At 44.5% G+C, this 19822-nt stretch overlaps 1 protein-coding gene and 1 pseudogene; one reads left to right on the top strand and one right to left on the bottom strand.

Moving 5' to 3' along the window:
* The window catches only part of IL19 (interleukin 19), an 89516-nt gene that overhangs the window by 40019 nt on the left and 29675 nt on the right, over positions 1-19822 (bottom strand).
* On the top strand, positions 5261-7062 carry LOC113933461 (annotated as a pseudogene).

Genomic DNA, 19822 nt, shown 5'->3' with positions numbered 1-19822 from the left:
AACTAAAGATCCCTAGTCTCACAACAGTTTGATTAGCACTATGTTCATGCTGTCTTTTATGGTAAATGTCCCCTTGTCTTTGGTGGTTAAGTTCTGTCATTTGACCTCTGCTATATGGGAATCCCTTCATTCCCATTGGCATCAGTGAGCTCAACTCAACAGAGGTGTCTCCACCACTATATCTGGCTTACAGAAAACAGCATTTTTCAGAGTTTTTCAGAGATGCAAGTGCTCACATCAATAATGTATTTCTCAATGTTTTGTCTTCTCTGGTTTATGTATTTGGGGGGTAGGTGTGCAGATTTTGTGTGATAAAGTCACGTGATCATTCCTTTCTCCCTATCTTGAATGCCTTCCTCTATATCCTGTCAGAGAAGTTCTAGCATTCCAGCCTTATTAAACACATACCACTACTGAGTCCAAGGTTCTGTCAGCCAACCAAGAAAGTTTTAGAGACGCTTACAGTTGCAAAAACTAACACTTTAAACCCAGAATATCTAATAAATGCACCCAATAAATTTGATCTCATCCAGTGCTATATTCCATCATCCTTTGTCTAGCACCCATAGAACATGCTTCTGCATATATTTCCCAAGTTTTTGCCAATGTGTATTATACAATCTTGCAATTCTTTTAGCATTTAAATGATTTCCTCTGAGTTAGATTTTGTATTAGTCCCCCCTAAAGAAAGTTGATATTTGACTCTACTTGTAAGTCTAGTGGCAACAAAGAGTGGTGGTGATGGGTCTTGAGAAGACTGTGCTTCCCCCAGGTGAAGTTGCTATAAGGTTTTCAAAAACATAGATGGGGTGGTTGATTCCATACCTGGCAATTGCTGAGCTGGAACCCACCATCCTCTGATTGATCGGAGGAAATTTTTCAATATCCTTGGAAATGAAGGAAAGTATCTTGCAAGTCATTCAGTGGAAATATATCCTTTCATCAACTCACTCCTATAGTTACTATATATTTTTTTACTGAGGTATAGTTGGCATATAATGTTACATTAGTTCCAGGTGTGCAGTGTAGTGATTCGACAAGTCTATGCATTATGCTCTGCTCACCACAAGTGTAAGCATACAAGTGTCACCATACAATGCTATGACAATACCATTGACTATATTCCCTATGCTGTACGTTTTATCACCGTGACTTATTTATTTCATAACTGGAAGCCTACACCTCCCACTCCCCTTCACCATTTTACCCATCCCCCGACCTCTCTCCCCTCTGGCAACCATCAGTTTGTTCTCTGTATTTATGGGTCTATTTCTGCTTTTTCTTTGTTTATTTATTCATTTTTTTAGATTCCATATATAAATGAAATCATATGGTATTTGTCTTTCTCTTTCTGACTTACTTTACTTAGCATAATACCCTCAAGTTCCATCCATGAGATATCAACCTTTTTATGGCTGAGTAATATTCCATTGTGTATATCTAGCACAACTTCTTTATCTGTTCATCTATGGATGGACACTTGGGTTGCTTCCATGTAGCTACTGTATTTCTTGTCTGAAGCAGCTCTCATGTGATGCACCGAGACTACTATGGTGCCATCTAGTGGCAATTGTTCATTAAACCTTATTTTCTCACATGCTACTCTTAACAGATGATAAAGCACAGATTCACCTTTTCTAGTGAGTCTTCTAAAACTAGATAGATGCCCAGAGGTTGCGATGAGTATGTTGTAGACTTTCTCAGAGACAGGGTAAAGAATAAAATCATCTTTTAAAGTCCCTGCCAAAGCTGAGAACTGGGCAGAGGAGTGTTCTACTCAGCCGGCCAGTAGTCTTTCTTTGAGGCTGAGCAAACAGTGAAGACGTGGCAGAACAAGCCAGTGGAGGTCAGGCCCACAGACAGCATTTCCAGAGGGTCACACCCTTCCCACTATGCCCACATTCTCCAGGACTAAGTACAAACGACATTACAGATCACAGAGCCTGTGGGGATCACACATAAGGTTGTGGAATCATTCATCAACCGTCCTTTCAGTGAGAGCAGTCTTAAGATACTGAGCTAGCTTGAGGTTAAATAGATACAAAATGGCGGAGACAGGTAAGCCAGCCCAGATCTTCTACCTGAGAATGCCATATCTGCCTCTCTTCATTGTTCTTAAGGTGCCCCTGTCTGCAGACAGCAACACCCATGGGGCCATCTTGAGGGACATCTCTATAAACATACATAAAGATGGTACAGCTCTTGATCTTAGGATCATGAGTTCAAGCCCCACACTGGGGGTAGAGTTTACTTTAAAAAATGTCGGTTAAGCGACTGCCTTCGTCTCAGGTCATGATCCTGGAGTCCTGGGATCGAGTCCCACATCGGGCTCCCTGCTCAGCGGGGACTCTGCTTCTCCCTCTGACCCTCTTCCCTCTCGTGCTCTCTATCTCTCATTCTCTCTCTCTCAAATAAAGAAATAAAATCTTTTAAAAAAAAGTCACACATAAAGTTTGTTTTCCAGGAATAGAGAGCTGCTTTGCTTGCTCCCCCTAAACAAGACCTACTCCTGGGTTCATGGGGGAGTCATGCAAGTTTGTCTCCAGAGCCTTTTGCCTTCCTTTTCTGTCATCCAAAATCTTCATGCACCCCTTCACTCATGATACCCACGCCCCTGGCCTTCCTTTCTTGGGCAGCACCTCTAGCACCTGTAGCCTCTTTGTTACATATTTCTCACCCCTTCCTTGTGCCACAAGGTGTCCTTGTTGTCCACAGACTAAAAGTCCTAGGGCAGATGCAGGTACAGCACACCAAGCCCCTCTAGGGAGAAAGCTTTGTCCTCATGGCAGCAATTTCTGGATTTCCTCTGAATGTTAAGCCCCTGTGAGTCCTGTGGTACATAGCAGCCTTGCTGTGTTCCTCACATCCTTAGTTCACTACTCTTAATCCATCTCAGTTCTAGACCTCTACTTATTAGTCTTTTTCTGCCTTTCCCTACATCACCACCAACACACACACACACACACACACACACACACACATACACACACGTGCGTGCATGCACATGCACACATACACACATGAAATGTCCTCCTACCTCTCCCTGATCCACTGAATTGCATCTTTCTTTCAAGGTCACAATCACTCAGCATGCATTGTTAATTCTGCTTTCAGAGATTCTACATCACATCAGTTTCTATCAATCTCTATGGCACTAAATCAGAAACCGAAAAAACTATATTCTGGATCTGCGCATTTAATCTAGAACTTTAATATTTTTTAAAGATTTTATTCATTTATTTGACAGAGAGAGAGAGACAGCGAGAGCAGGAACACAAGCAGGGGGAGTGGGAGAGGGAGAAGCAGGCATCCTGCTGAGCAGGGAGCCCGATGCATGGCTCGATCCCAGGACCCTGGGACCATGACCTGAGCCGAAGGGAGATGCTTAACTGACTGAGCCACCCAGACACCCCTAATTTAGAACTTTCAAATCTGTCCCCTACTCCATTGCTTTAACATTGTAGGCCAGTGCTTAGACCTGGTGAACAAAATAGATATGGGTCCTGCCTTCATGGGATTCACACTCCAGGGCAAGACAGACATAACACAGGTGAACACGAGTAAACATACAATTACAGGCTTGATGATGGTTTGAGATAAGAGTGCCAAGAAAAATAGAAGGAAGTCTATTTTTAGATTGTGAGATCAGAGACCATCTGAGGAAGAGGTGTAAATAAGCACATGTAATGAAAGAGAAGGAACCAAAGAAAGGATCAAGAGAAGACAGTTCCAAGTAGAGGGAACAGCATGCATGAAGGCCGACAGAAGGGGCTTGGCACACTCACAGAAAGAACTGACTACATGACTGCAGTGCAGTAAGCAAAAGACAATGTAGTTGGGAATAATGTGCAGAGGCTGAAGCAGGCAAGGTCTCAAAGGCTATGGTAAGGAGCTTGAATTTATTCTACGTGCCCTACAAAGCTATAAATCTTTTAAGCAAGGAAGGGACATGATTTGGTTTATTAGGAGACCATTGGATGATATGAGGAGAATGGCTTAGAGGAGTGGAGAGTGGAAGGGAAAGTCAAGTTAAGAGGCTGTGGCAGTGGTCCACATGAACGATGATGGTGACAGGAAGAGAGATGGTGGAAAGGAACCAATTTCAGAGGTAGAATCATGGGAAGTAGTGATGTTTTATACTTACTTTTAATTTATCCTTATTGTTCTAGAACACATTTTTTACTAGTTTGTTCAAGGATAGTCCCAGGAATTATATTTTTTGAGTGCATATATTATGAATGACCATTTGCCCAGGTAATGAATTCTTAGGTCACACAACCTCTTTCCTTCATGATGCAAAAGACTTTGTACCCTTGTCTTCCAAGCATGTAGAATTTTGGAGGAGAAATCTGAGGTACATGTGACTTTTTTTTTTCTTGCTGCATATTTATTTATAGGGTTTTGGTAACCTTTTAGAGTTAAAAATTCTGCACTAATAGGTCTGGGAGTAGTTCTTTTATTAATCTGTCCAACAGGATCTTATTTAGCCTAGCCACATCCACTCCCCTTTCTTCTAGGGCCAGCAGCCCCGTCATCCTCTGGGAAACCATCTCTCCCTTACTTGCAGTCCATGTGGACACTGGATAGAGCAGACAGCTGCTCATTCCAGGAGTGGGAGTGTCCTGCCAACAAAACCAATGCCACCACCCTTCTCAGCTGCCTAAACTGAGTCAATGATGAGCTCCTGACACAAGCTCAGCCAATCAGAGTCTGAGGATTAAACCAAGGTTAATGCCACACAAGTATTAGAAAGGAAGAATTTTTTCCTCTCCTTGGGCTTGGAAAGCTGGAAGAATATCAGCCTAGAGCGACTGGGAACAACCTACCCAAGAACGAAGCCAACCCAGAAGAAAGCCAGAGCTGGAGAGATGGATTCCTAGTAAACCTTTGAACTTCATTAGGTGAGCCAATAAAATCCCTCTTTTACTTAAGCCAGTTTGAGCTGGGACCCTGACACAACCCAAAGATTCCTGATAAGCATATTTAATTTTAAAAATAAAATTTTACTTGGGTGCCTGGATCGCTCAGTTGGTTAAGCGTCTGCCTTCAGCTCAGGTCATGATCGCACGGTCTTGGGATCAATTCCTGCATCGGGCTCCTTGCTCAGCGGGGAGCCTATTCTTCTCCCTCTCCCTCTGCCACTCCCCCTTACTTGTGCTCTCTCTCTCTCTCTCTTTCTCTGTCAAATAAATAAATAAAATCTTTTAAAAAATAGTGTTTTAGCTTTCCAGCCCCGGGCCCAAATGTAGCAGCCGCGGAGATGTTGATGCCCAAGAAGAACTGAATTGCCATTTACGAACTCCTTCTCAAGGAGGGAGTGATGGTGGCCAAGAAGGATGTCCACATGCCCAAACACCCTGAGCTGGCAGACAAGAATGTGCCCAACCCTCACGTCATGAAGGCCATGGAGTCTCTCAAATCACGAGGCTACATAAAGGAACAGTTTGCCTGGAGACATTTCTACTGGTAACTTATCAACGAGGGCATCCAGTATCTCCGTGATTACTTCCACCTGCCCCCCGAGATTGTGCTGCCACTTTGCGCTGCAGCCTCCCTGAGGCTGGCTGACCACGGCCCAAAGGTCTGGAGGGAGAGCGACCTGCAAGACTCACATGAGGGGAAGCTGACAGAGACACCTACAGATGAAGCACTGTGCCCCCTGGTGTCAAGAAAGCTGAGGCTGGGTGGGACTGGGTCAGCAATTGAGTTCCAGTTTAGAGGCGGATTTGGTCGTGGACGTGGTCAGCCACCTCAGTAAAGTTGGAGATGTTTTGTGTTGAATAAATTTGTAGCCAGAAAAAAATTTAAAAAAATAGTTTTACTTAAAGCTAATAAATGTTCTATCTATGGCTTCTTCTACAAATGATTTTGTTAATTATTTTAGGAACTCTTGTTATTTGTGAGTTAGCTCTTTGATATCTGTCTTTCACAATTATTCTCTTCTTTCATTTTCATTTCTTTGTCTTTTGCTTTTGTGTTCTAGGAAATTTATCTTCATCTTATCCGTTACTAATTTTGTTCCCTGCAGTGTCCATTTGCATGTCATGGCTTCCATTTTAGAGTTTAATGCAACAACTATGTTTTCTAGCCTAATAACATTTTTCTTCCACTTGGATTGTTTCCTTTTTATAATAGCTTGTTCTAGTCACTACAGGTGTAATTTTTTTAGCATCTAGCATATGGTGTTCTTTGATAAATAAATTCAAAAATTGAATGGAACTGTCATTTATTTTGTTGATCAATGATTTCCTTTATTTTATTATTTAACTCCCCTTAGCCTACTTAGTCTTTGTTGCATCTACCACCTGAGATAGATGATAGATAGATGATAGATGGGAGAGAGAGAGGGAGAGAGAATTTTCCAGGACCTAGAACAATGCCTGGCACAAGTTGGCCCTCAAGAACTATTTGCTGGACATGTAAATGAGTAATGTAAATGCATTAATTTGCTTAGAGTATCCTTGAGAAAGTAAACTTGCACAAAAAGATAAATAACAATCCAGGGAAGCTAATGGAGAGTTATCAGAAATACATACATGATTAAAAGCCAAATAAATTATACAGATACAGGTGTACTCTGGAATGAGAGCCAGATGTAGGCAGAGGGCCTCACTTAATGCTTTGAATGATCAGAATAGTGTCCAGGGAGAAGCCAAAGATTGAGTGGAATGTTGAAAAAGGGGTATGATCTGGGAAGGAAGGGGGCTGGTGGAATTTTCTTCCAAAAAGCCTTCCTCTGGGATTGGGACAAATCTGCCCACTGCAGTCAGCAACCATTCAGTCCTTCAAAGCCACAACTATTTTTCCTATCATGTGATGAAATTTCAGGACCCAAACAAATAGAGATTTTTAGATTGAAAAATCCCAGTCCATCTTCTTCTCTTTCACCCCTAAATGAAGGTGGAGAAACCAGTCAAGGAGACTGGTTGAGGGAGGTTTGTTTGGCAGGTTTCTTCTCTCTTGAATCTTTGATTCTTGGGTCATTCTGGCAGGCATCTCTGGTCAGGAACACTTCTAGGCACCAAATCTTCTCTTTATTGGGCTGTACTATGCCTGGAAAGATGCTGACATCAATAAAAGATTATTGAGAGTAAAGATACTGCCTCTGACTCAAATGATGCATACTTGTAGTAGTAAATGTGCCTATCATCATTAGCTACAATTTGAATGGTGCCCCTAGAATTGTGCAATGTACGACTGAACAGCTGCCCTGGGCACTCCAATTATGACTAAAACCTGCCCTAATTCCTTCTATCTCTAATCACTTTCAGCTTCTCACTACCTATATGATTCAAGGCACTCAACCTGGTAGGAACTCTAAGGAGGTATAGAAAACAGATGAAAATCAAGAAAAGAACAAGTTGAAATGGTTAACACCAAAGCCAGGGTATGTCTGTGTTGGGAGGGACTTTAGAGTTCATTGGCCCCAACTCTCCCAGTGCAGGGGTTTTCTATTGCCATGACTTGGACAGATGTCATCTGACTCATCTCCATGTCTTCCAGGGTCTGGGAGCCCACATCCTGCAATTGTCATTTGCAAACTCAATGGGCATGTATAAATGGCAAGCAACTCATATTTAAATATAAGGAAAATAAAATATGTAATACATTTAAATTTATAAAGCCCTTCTGGATTTCACACAGCTAGATAAGTTCCTGTGTTGTTCTACAAGAGAGCTGAGAGGTAAACCTTTCTGAAGCTCCTGCCATGTTATGGTGGGAAGGGAAGGGAATGGCAGGGAAGACAAAGATGAAGCAAGGAGAGAAAAGATGGCTTGATATTATAGTGCTCAGGCTGGAGTGATTTTCCCTCTCACCTTAGTGGAGTGGCTTCCAAATGGTAACCCCTGGAGCAACACCAGACTTGCTGCTCCAGAATCCCCAAGGAGCTTTATATAGATTCCCAGGTCCAACCACTGACAGCCTGGATTTAGCAGATGAGGGGGTGAGGCCTGGGCATCTCTATTTTTTTAAAGCTTCTAATTATTTTGAAGTACATCCAGGCTGAAATTCACTTCCTTAGAGAGTCCGGATCACCCCATTCTTGGTGATAAAAAACAAAAACAAAAAATGCCATAATCCCCAAAACTCATGCAAGTAGATAGCTCTATGTCCTTTGGCAGTGTTTTTCTGAAATCATGGTGTGTGTTTTTTTGTTTTTTGTTTTTTGTTTTTTTTACTACTGAAGGCAGTTTGAGTAAAGTTTTCCTGCTCTCCCCAACCCAACCATGCCCTCAAAGCATCACCTGAAGGCTGTGACTGGGCTTCTCCATCTCAGCTTGCCCTCTTTGTTGCAGGCCAACCAAGATGCTGACAGGAACAAAACTGACTTGTTTTTGAGAATAAAGATATAAGCGATGACTGAGATGACGCACGCACGTTCACGGAGGGAGGCTCTCACATCCGACCTACCTTCTTCCGTCCACAGAGAGTCACGTTGCTACTCTAACCACATCACTAATTCCGAAAGACGGGGACTCCTACACACAGCCCCCAGGTCAATTCTCCTGGTTGGGGCAGGCACCTGGATGGCATCTTGTCCCAAGTTCCTGGCACCTCAAATTCTCTTGGCACTAATAGCTAAAGCCCATGGGTGTACCTGCAAAAAGGCAGTATTCTCAATTTGTAGAATCTCTGGGGGTGCTTGTTGAAAAAAAGCAAACTCTGTGGCCCCACAAAAAACCTCCTGAATATCTGGTGTGGGGCCAGGAAATCTGCCTTCTGAACAAGCAAACCCAGGTAATTCTGAACAAGGCTGATTTTGAACTTCACTCATTCAGGATAAATGAAGGAAAAAGGAAAGGAAAAGTATATGGGAAAAGGGAACAACTTCTTCCCTGCCCTTTTAGGGCCATTTCTCCATCTCGTCTTGAGATCTTAGCCAGGCATTTCCCTCATCTTCCTATCCATTCTCTTCCTTAAGAAAAGTTCTTATCTATCAGAAGATTCATCTTTTTTTTTTTAAGGCTAGCAGTTAAGTATGCATGGGGTCCAGTTCTATCCATTTGGGCAGAGGGGACAGAAGAAGGAGACAGGACAGTGGGCAGAAATGTACAGGGAGAAAAGAACAGTGCTGGAAGAAAAGCCTAGGCTTGGGACTTTCCTATGTCAAAAAAAAAAAAATAAATAAAAGAGGGAGGAAGAGGAGAAGGAGAAGTGGGGGGGGGGGGGAGGGGGAGAAGGAGAAATCCGTACTCCTGTTATGTCATTTAGAATCAAATTATTACATGATGATTCATCCTTTAAGTTCTTACCCAATGAGCCCAGGTTGTGGAAAATCAAAAGTCAAAAAAGTCATGACTCCGTCACTTATTGGTTTGGTGACTTTGGGCAGATTATCAAATCTCTCTGAGATTTAGTTCCCTTATCTGTAAAATGGGGGTAATCACCTAATAGGGTTGCCATTCATTTTAATGAGGTGACATATTTAAAGTACCTAGCACAGGTTTTAATCCATGTTAGGCAATCAAAAAGCCCTAGATATTATCAATAATATAACTCTGTAATACACGTCTTTCTGCACTTCCCTCCTCTTATTTCTTTCCACTTATTCTAGGCACCAACTTGAATTACAATTCTCTAAAGCCCTGATAAGCCATGGGCTTTAGAGTCTAACAGAATTGGTCTAATCCTGTCTCTAACACCAATTCGAGCTGTATGACCTTTGTGGAAATAGTAGCACCTCACCAAGTTTCTGTAAAGGCTAGTGCAACAGTGCATATAAGGAGCCCAGCTCCATGCTTGGCACTTAGTGTGCTCTGTCTTTCCTTCTTTCTCCTTCCCTCCAGGCTCCCATATTGGTCCATGGTCTCCACCTTGGTGTCTTTACTCATACTATTTCTTCCACCTGGAATGCCCTTTTCCCATTTTCTGCCTGTTGGAAACCTTCCCAAAGCCATCTTCATACTACCCAAACTCATCTTCATACTACCCAAACCCAACAGACAAGATGCCCAGATAAACCACTCTATATTAACAAATATGGTACTCACTGAGAATCTATTATAGGTCAGGCACTGTTGCCAAGTTCCTAGGGATGTAGAGATGATTGAGGTCTAGTCCCTGAACTCAGCAAATTCAGTTGACTTAACATAAGAATAAATAACTGTAATATTATGGGGGTGAAAGTAGTGACAGAAGTTAAGTCTACAGTGCTGGGAGAATACAGAAGAACAGGCTCTTGGGTCAAATGGATTGGGGATGCCTTTACTGAGACAGGACCTTTGGGTTTGACGTGGAGGATGAGTGATATTTGACAGGCACAGAAGAGGGAAAAGGTTGTCTAATACTATCCTGCACACCTGAATATCTGAGAGAGGCAGGAGGGCCAGCTTGGCTAGGGGTTCATCTAGAGTAGGGAGAGGATGGGCACAGAGCTGGGGAAGTAGGATGGGACCAGGGTATGAACAGTGTTGACTTTCCCAGGTCAAAACCTGGGAAAGCTCCCAAGAATTTGGCTCTATTCTACCTCTGCTTGGCATATCGGGACAGCAGAGAACAGACCAATAGTCCCATGAGGAACAGCATCCCAGGACAGGAGCAGTCTCTGGAAATCACTTATCTCTAACCCCCATCATATCATTGGCTAAGAAGCCATGGGTAATAAGACTGTAATTCAAAAGACATGTAGATATAGAAGCCCTTTTCTGCTGGCGTTTTTTTTTTTTTTTTTTCCTTTTTAGCTACAAATGGATTTTCTTTTGATTTCTTAAATTCAATTGCAAAATATAGAAAATCCCACTCTACTCACGAGGGAGTGAAAGTTGGAAGATTCGGTGCTTTCTGAAGAAGATTGCAATTTGGGAGTGAAAATTTCATCTCACCATACAGCCATCTCTCTTTATGAGCCAGAGGTCAATGACCGCAGCACTGGTGCAATGCTTTATCATAGGGACTTCTAGAATATGTTGTTGGCCAAGTATTTTTGTTGGTCTCCAGGCTCTGCCTGGCCCCATGCCTGAAGCAGCAATCATTGCCCTCCAGATGCTGACTGTTGATACTTAACTGATCACCTCTGGGGCTTAGCACACAAAGCCAGGCAAGATCCCTGGCCAACTTTACCATTCTTTCCCCCCACATTCCTTATGCTCCAGACACACTGAATCCCTCACCATGCTCCAGACACAGTAGCCCTTTCACAGTGCTAGAAATCTGCTTTGCCTGTGCCTATCTGAAAGGCCTCTCATCATCATCACTCCCAGCAACCTTCCCCTGCCCCCAAACCCCCAAACATACTCACCACATACCTAACTCACATTCTCTCTAACAAACTCATACTCACACTTCAAGTTCAGTCATGTGTCACTGATCTCAGTGAAACCTCCCTCGGCTACCTCTTTCTCCCCTAATGGTAAATCACTCTCTCTTGGATCTCTTACAACCCTTCTCCAACCTTAAACAGCACTGCCCTATTGTGCAGTAACATATCTGATGATTTCTCTGTGATTCCCAGGGAAACTGGGCTCCCTTGAGGCAGTGCTGGGGACTATACATCTATAGCCTAGCACCCAGCATAAATTCTAGTTCACAGTAAACTGTTTGTTGATGGTCTCCACCGTTAACCTCAGTGGGGTAAGGACTCCCTGTGTCTTGTGTAGTGTAGCTTCTGCACAACCAAGATAGTGCCTTGTGTGTAGAAATTAAATTGGTTCAATTAATTAATTGGTTGAATTAATTATATTTAATCAACTCAAGACAGTGAGAAGAAATGAAAGACTTGACCAAGTTAAATTTCCTGAAAATTGATTTATTTGGAGATAATCATGATTTCAAATATTTATTGAGCACATGTCCTTTGTTTGTTGTTGTTCACACAAGCTATAAGAGATACGAAGATAAATGAACAAGAAGCTTATGGATACGTGGGATGGTGGATAGGATTTTTATAACAGCAATATTAACACATGGTAAGAAGCAATAAGTACTGTGGGAGAGGGGCAGATAAAGTGCCATGGGAACTCAGGGGAAAGGGCACCTCTCCCACAGGATTAGTTGGGGGTCTTCATGGAGGACAAGCCATTTGACTTGGGGCACTATTTATGATGTTTTTCCAGTGTGACCCTGGTCTACTGGATGTGGCTGATTGGAGATGGACACCTGACCTGAGCTGAGTCATTAGTCTCTCTCCCAGAAACTGGAATTAGAGACTTTAGAGCACTAATCAATTTTTGCTTGTCCTTTGAATTAAAAACAAGTAGCCTCTGGAGCTGTGTAGTTGCAGCTTTTTACAAACTGCTCAGAGTTGCAGAAAAATCAAGCCTGGGGAGAAAGCAGAATGCAGGGGCACCAAGGAAAGCAGAAAGGAGTGGCCATGTGGCCTCAGTCAGTGTGAGACTGAGGCCTGGCTTTCTGATGATTCCCATTCCTAGTTCCAGCCCCTCAGTGACCTGCAGCATCTCAGTCCATGGATATTCTAGAACACTCCAAGATCCTTGTAGTATATACTCCCTTTCTGCTTCAGCTAGCTGGACTGTATCACCACAATCAGCAACCCTTGATGAAGCATGGGTAGGTATGAAGAAGTGGGCCACATCCAGGATGGGGGCTAATGAGGAAGAGGTATGAAGGTCTAGTTTATTGTTCTTCATTTCCATTTCACATTCCCTCCCTTCAGGATCTCAGTCCAGAGGCCCTTCCATCTCCTCTAAACCTGCCCTGCAACCTAGTAGTGAAGAACCTACATGGCTCAGGCTAAAGCAGTCCTGAGACACCCTTCGTGGGTGTCTTCTAGACCCCTGGAATAAACTAGGTATCCTTGGTCCCAGGGAATGACTCTATATCCAAGGTCCCTGTAGCAAAAGTGACTCACTCAATAGAACAAATCTAAGAAGTGTTTATACACTTGCATGCTTACATACATCCACACAAGTGGATAGTGAGGAACACATGGATTCATATGTAAATTATCCCTCTCTATATCTTTGTGGAAACATATCAGTGCATACTTGTTTCTATCTATGGAGAAAAATCATAGAGAGTCATCATTACAAAGAAATACACTAAGCTCCAACCTTCTGGTGGCTTTGAGGTCTACTAAAGTGCACACACGGCAACCTCTTTACAAAAACTTAACCCAGCTACTCTGAGCTGAATCACACCTCAATCAAGGCTCATACTGTGTGGGAGGGCTCCAGGAGGAGAGGGGCATCGCTGGTGTTTCTCAGGGGGTTGTGGGATTCTGACATTTAGCTAATCAGGTGGGGGACGGACACAGTGAGTTTTAATGGAGCCCTGAGTCATATATAATTAGAAGGAGTGCTCTCTAAGAAAAAAAAATATGTGTGTGTGTGTGTGTGTGTGTGTGTGTGTGTGTGTGTGTGTGTGTAATTACTAATGTAATAGTAGGTCCAGGGCTTTGGGAAAATCTGGGGCAAGTGAGAGACTCCAAAGCTTTAGTTTTATTAGGTTCATAGGAAATTGACTCAGGAGTGGGGCAATGGGAGCTTGAACTTTAACTTCACTTTCCTTTTTCTGTCCTTGTCATTTCCATGCAAATTGAAGTCCCTAGAGGATTCTAGTTCCACAAGAGTAGCACCTTGCTCACAGCGGTGATGCCAGGGCTCTCGTGTGGGCTTGTACAAGCCTCCTGCAGGCTAGAGAGGGCACACCTAGATGAAACACCTGGCCAGGTGAAGAACAGGAGCTGGGCGCTCAAGAGGGAGAGAAATGAGCAGTTGCCACCCCTCTTGTCCAGCAGCTCCTAAACCCTTTCATCTCAATCTTTTTACTTCTACCTCTCACAGATCTTCCCTCTTTCTCAACCTCCAGGTCACATAATCCCTGCCTTTGGGGAATGGGGAAGACTCCGTTCATCTTGCGATGTCGCTTCAACCCAGGCTCTAGGGAAGCAACGTAGCTAAGAACGTGAACTTGAGGCGATGCTGCCTGAGCTTGAAGCCCAGTTCTGCCACTTAGCTGAGTGACCTTGGGCAAGTTATTTCAGCTTTCTCTCTGACTTCCAGTTTCTTCTCAGTAAAATTAGACCCCACCTCTTAGGGCTATTGTGTAAATAATTCAAGAGAAATATCTCACACAGTAAATGCTTGTAAGGTTGACTCCCTTGCATTCTAAATGACCAGCACTGCAGTCCAACTGTTGGGTTTTAACACTCTGGTCTCCTCCCACCCTTCATAAAAACCATGTCCCTTGTTGGAGCAGTCTCTTCCCTTGCCCCTCCTCTCTCTCTGAGGAACTCGAAGCATTTCTCAGATGTACTGCCTTGGAACAGTAGACAAGGAACTTGGGATGATTCTCCTCATTTTATAGCTGACCAAAGTAAGGCCCAGAGCTGGAAAGGGCAGGGCCAAAGCTTCAGAAAAAGCAAAGCCATATCTACAAATGAAACCAAAGCCCCATGGCACCTTGATGCAAGACTCCAGATTGGGAAACAGAGTAAGACTGTGCCTAGGTAAGATTTGACTCTGCCTGGGACCCTGTGGGGAGGAAGGAGTAAGCAGCAAGTTGTTCAGGGGAAGTCACCTGCCCCACAACTTACAGCAAGTATGTTCTGCTTCCTCCTTCAAGTCCAACTCAGCACAACCAAACATAGAAAGTTCTGGGTTCCCTGAGCAGTCAAGAGGTCTGTGGCCCTGATCAGTCCTTAGCTATGCCACAAGCTAGCTCTGAGATTCCATTCTTTTGTTTCTAAAATCAGAGATTGGGCATAATGACATCCAAGTTTCTTACCTTGGTGCTTATTTTAAACCTCTTCAGAAATTGCTTTATCTTAAAGTCACTTGGAAAAAGAGCCAGAACCAAAATCCCAGAATGTTGCACTTCCTATAAACCACTACATCTTCTCTAGGTTTCTATCATGTCCCAGAAAGCCCTGGTCCCTGAAGGGTCATGGCCCAAAATGGCCAGCTGCTGTCATCCTTTGGCTATGGGACCACTAGAACTCGTGAGTGATAGGAATAGATGGGTCTGGAGGTGGCAGCAGGAAGCTTGACTGGGCCTGGGGCAAGGGAATAAATCAAGAAACCATGGTGTTTCAGTTTGAAGAGTAATTTTTCAAGTAATTTTTTTTTAGACAAATGAGCATAGATGCCTGCCCATTCCCATAGGGGCAAGGGAAACAGGATAAGAGGCTCAGAATCAAATTAAATGGGCAGAAATTTAGACATTTGCAAGAATAGCTGAACTGTCTGAGGTATGGAATGCTGAAATGGGTGACCACAGGTAAATGTACAAATCCTTTGATGTCTCTGACTTCATGTGTTCTGCCTAGGAGAATGTATCACATGACGCCCATCCCACCTACCCGTAACTGTGGATTCCCTCCCTGCCTGAGAATTCTAGAGTTCTGCATGGGTTGAGCAAGAAAACACATAGGAGGACTGACTTGGCAAAAGGAACAGGTTTGGCAATGAATGTGTCACAGTGTGGCCCCAGACAAGTTACTTAATTTGACCATGCAAAAACCAAGGATGTTCACATCCTGTCCAGCAATAAAGCCTCTACACTGGAGGGTGTAAGCCCTGACCCTTAGAGACTGATCCCAACATAGGAGTCACAGAAGGTTCTTCTTCCCTGAAGTCTTATCCCAGCCATACCCTTGGCAGAAAAAGACTTTGTGACCTAGGTCATCAGGCAGTGCTACCCACCTCCTGCACTAAGTATCCTTGAGTTTATGGCCATGCTGGACAAAGGGTGATGATCCAGAAGAAAAAGATGATGGCCTTCAAGTACTCCTAGAGTGGACTCGACCCCCAGGAGCTGCCAGACTAATGGGGATGACAATGAACATATTGAAATTATCCTACAGGAACTCATGGAGAAAAAAAATACTAAGTGAAAATTAACATAGTCCAAGCCACCCACTGGTAAAGATGAACAGAGAGCTGAATTAATCAAGAGAAGGCTTCATAGAGAAGGTGATTTTTAAGACTCGTAGTAGAAGAAATAAGAAGAAGAAGGGAGTCACTGATTCAGACACAAAGAATCTAAAAATGGGCTATGGGGAATAATCTGAGGGTAGGCTCTGATTCCAGGATAGGCAAGCACAGAGCTATTCATGTGCAGATGCTATATGAGCACACAAATTACTCCCATGCCCTGGGTCTATCTCCTCCTCCACAGAGAGAGAAACAAGGTAATCTAGGTAGTCCTTCCAGCTCCTTCCAGCTCTAGTATTCTACACTTTACAGTCCTGAAGTATAGGGAAGAGTCCAAGAGTTGGCTTGGGTAAAGTGGAAAACAGGTGGTAAGTAGGAAGGGATAGGCCAGGCTGTTGGGGCATCTAATCTGAGCTTAATGCAGGTATATCAGCTTGGGCTGAGCAAACTCAAAGCCTACCCCTGACCAAGCATCATCCAAGACTGGTGCTAGTAAAGCAGCCCCAGAGCAGAAGGCAAGATATGTGACAGAATAAACCCAGATGGATGAAAAGAGAGTAAAATGTGTCAAGAAAATGGGGCTGGGTCTAGAAAGGTTCTAAAACTTTAGAATGACTCACCCATCCCCTCTAACAACAGACCACAGCTCGCGGACTGCTGCTGGCTGAACAGTCCCAGGCCTGGCTGCCAGGTGTTCTCAGATACTTCAGCTGGCCCATGTATCTGGATCTACACTGGCCCCTATGCCTGAGCTGTTTGCAGAGAGAAAAGAGACTTCTTCCCCACATCCCTGCTCCCTGCAAGAGAGAGGCCTAGTCTAGAGCAGGAGCTCCAGGTGTGGGGTTTGGGAGGCATTGAGTGGTCTGTAGAGCACAAGGCTTTAGGGTCCCTCATCCTGCCCTGAAGGATGCACTCACTGGCCTATACCTTGAGATCTCCAACATTCTGCATCCCACAGTGCCTTTGCCAATTCAAATGGGTACCAAGGAAAGAAATAAGTATAGAAAACAAAGGGTATGGCAGGATTACAAAGCAAGGGGCTTGGTACAGGTCATGGTCCAGGGAAATCCCCAAACAGAAGTGCCCCAGCTGGTTTCCCCATCACTTTGGGTAACTTTCCATTGCCACACACCCACCCGCACCCCCAGGTCTCTTCTAAAAAACCTGTTGCTCACTTAGTGACCTGTTGGGTATGGGAATCAAATGAAGCAATGAGCCCAGTTCCTGAACTTGAGAAACTATAGTCTACATGGAAAGATGAAAGTTACACCCATGTCCCAAGTAGGGAGGATATACCAAGAGGGTATACAGTGATCAAGGGGCAAACTGAAATACAACCGCCCAGAGACGGGTGTATCAGTGAGAACTGAAGCAGTAGGAGGAGGCTTCCACAGGGCGGGGCGTGGGGTGGAGTGATGGCACATAGAGGGCACAATCACATGGAAATCAGTGAATGTATAGGAGACAGGAAGGAAGGAGGAGTGGTCTAGGGAGCAGGGAACAGAACATTGGCATATTTGAGGAGACAAACCATAGAGAGAAACTGGAGTGAAATAAAACACTATTTGCTGAGTGCCTACTGTATACCACTTGCTGTGCCAGGCACTTTCCATCTGTTATCTCATTTTATCTTCCCAACAAAAGTGGTAGTGTCTTTATTTCCATTTGGCGGATGGGGAAACCGAGGCACTTCTACGAATTTAGACTTGACCTGGTGGTCCATGAGAAGTCTCTGCCAGTGGCCAAACTGGGGAGTAGCTTGATGGTAATGATGACAGAGTAAGACCGGCCTGGCTGTGGTCCCCAGGGTGCTGGAAACATTGTCTACCTATCACCTGAAGGGTCAAGAGGAGACATGACCAGGAAGCCCTCTAGATGGCTTTGAGGCATTGAATGATGATCTCAGACCTGGGGATTCACCCTCATGACTCAGGTGCACTAAAATTAGCCTCTGCCCCAAGGGCCTTTACCCACACCTGGTGTCAGCTGTGTCCCATTCTCTTTCCCCTGGTGCTCAGCTTCTCCGTCTTGTTAACAAGCACACTCCTCTCTGGCCCAGCAATTGGATGAGGTAATTAATCATCACTAACTGTTAATGAGGCCAACGAGGTGTTATCATCACAGCCACCAAACTGCGGCTATGACTAACTGACTAGTGTCAAAGATTCAGAAAGCATTGATAATTATTATAATTATTTTTTTCCAGTCTTCATGTTTTTCCGATTTTTGAGGTTCCAGGTGCGAGCTGGAGAGTGAAAGGAAGACCCAACCTTTCCCAGAACTGAAAAAGACACACCATTTTGTTCAGCCTCCCCGCCCCCCTGGCCCCCGGGTTGTGGTGGGTGAGGGGAATGCCTGCTGGGGTCCTATTTGACTCTCCGAGCAGCACCTTGACGAAGGTCAGCGTCACTGAGCAATCTGGGGGCTGGGGTGAGTCAGGCCAGATGGGGGAATCAGAAGCATTCTACCCGAGCGTGGCCGCCCAGGCATACCGTCGGGGAATCCCTCAAGGGAACCGTGGACCCGTGCTGACCAAATCCGGCCTGAAGGAAAACCCTGTCTTGCTACATGACTCCTGATTCATGGCTTTCCCCTCCTGGAACTTGGCTCACGTGCTGCCCCCGAAGCAGCCATCACCAGCTGCCTCACGTTCTTTTAAAAATCGCCACCATCCCCCACCCCACCCCACCCTCAAATTCCTCAGAGAGCAAACTCGACTGAAGTATCAGCAACTATAAAAGTCATCTGCAGGAGGCAACCCCAGGACCTCCCCAGCTGATTGTCAGCCGCCTGCTTGGGTCTCCTACAAACACTATCCACAAATGCTTCCCATCTACTGGCCCTGAACGCCATTCACTCCAGTGTTGATAAAATGCAAACCATTTCCCACGGAGGGACAGGAAAAGGGACGAGGGAACCAACGTTTACTGGGTATTGGTGAACCTTAAATAACTTCATTGCAGCTCATTTTCACACAACCCTGTGAAATGGGTAGTTATGACTCTTTGATTGGAAAGAGGCTCCCTAGCTCATTTGCCCAAGGCCACTCAGCAGAAGTTGGCAGAGCTGGAATTAGGACTGAAACGTCTTTGATTCCAAAGCCTATGGTTTTCCTAATATGCTGCTGGCTGCCCCATAACTCTGTTAAGGGACAACAGAGTGTGTGGCCTCTGCAGTCACACTGCTCAGGTTCAAATCCTGCTTCTGATACTTAACTGGCTGTGTGAGGTTGGATTGAGCACATCACCCCTCTGACACTCAGTTCGCCCCGCCAAAACTGTAAGATGGGCCGATGGAGGTACCGCCATCAATTACACAGATCTATAGTCGGATTGTTGTAAATATTAAAGGACTTAACACATGCACACCTTTTAGAACAGTGTCTGATACATTCCAATGGTTAGCCCTTGTTCTGTTTCTATTGTTTAAAGAATACATGATATTTATATCATGCTCTGTCCTGAAAATAGCTCTTAAAAAGGGAAGGAACATGAATGTGCTGAACCCCAAAGGGGCAACCAGGGCAATCATGTTTTGTCATTACTCATTTTTTCCTAGGGTGACCCTGCCTGAGAGCATAAACCACTACTAACAAAATGCAGCCCTTAATGTGATGGGGAGGGGGTGGAGGCCATGCCCAGTGTGGGACTGGGGAAGGAGAAGATGGCATGAGGAATTCAGACCCGCCCCCAGGCTCAGGAATACCTGACCACGTTTATTCAGGAAGTGGGTAGGCAGTTGGCAGACTTATATATTTTTTCCAGTGTGGACTTTTTCTGTTCCTCCCCAGGCTCCTCAGTAGCTTAGGACAAAGAGAAGGCATCTCAAACTCAGCACTTTGAAGTCACAGATATTGCCAGGATACGGTAAGTCCAGAGAAGTGGACATCTGCCCATGACTGGCACTATTCATCTTTCAGCTTGGGAAGGCCAAGTGAGATGATCAATCCAACCAGCCTGGGAAGGCCCAGGGCCTGCCCCCACTCTGCC

Source organism: Zalophus californianus, chromosome 10 (genome assembly GCF_009762305.2).
Source record: "Zalophus californianus isolate mZalCal1 chromosome 10, mZalCal1.pri.v2, whole genome shotgun sequence".
In the NCBI taxonomy this organism is placed as follows: Eukaryota; Metazoa; Chordata; class Mammalia; order Carnivora; family Otariidae; genus Zalophus; species Zalophus californianus.
This window is presented reverse-complemented; position numbering and strand designations above follow the sequence as displayed.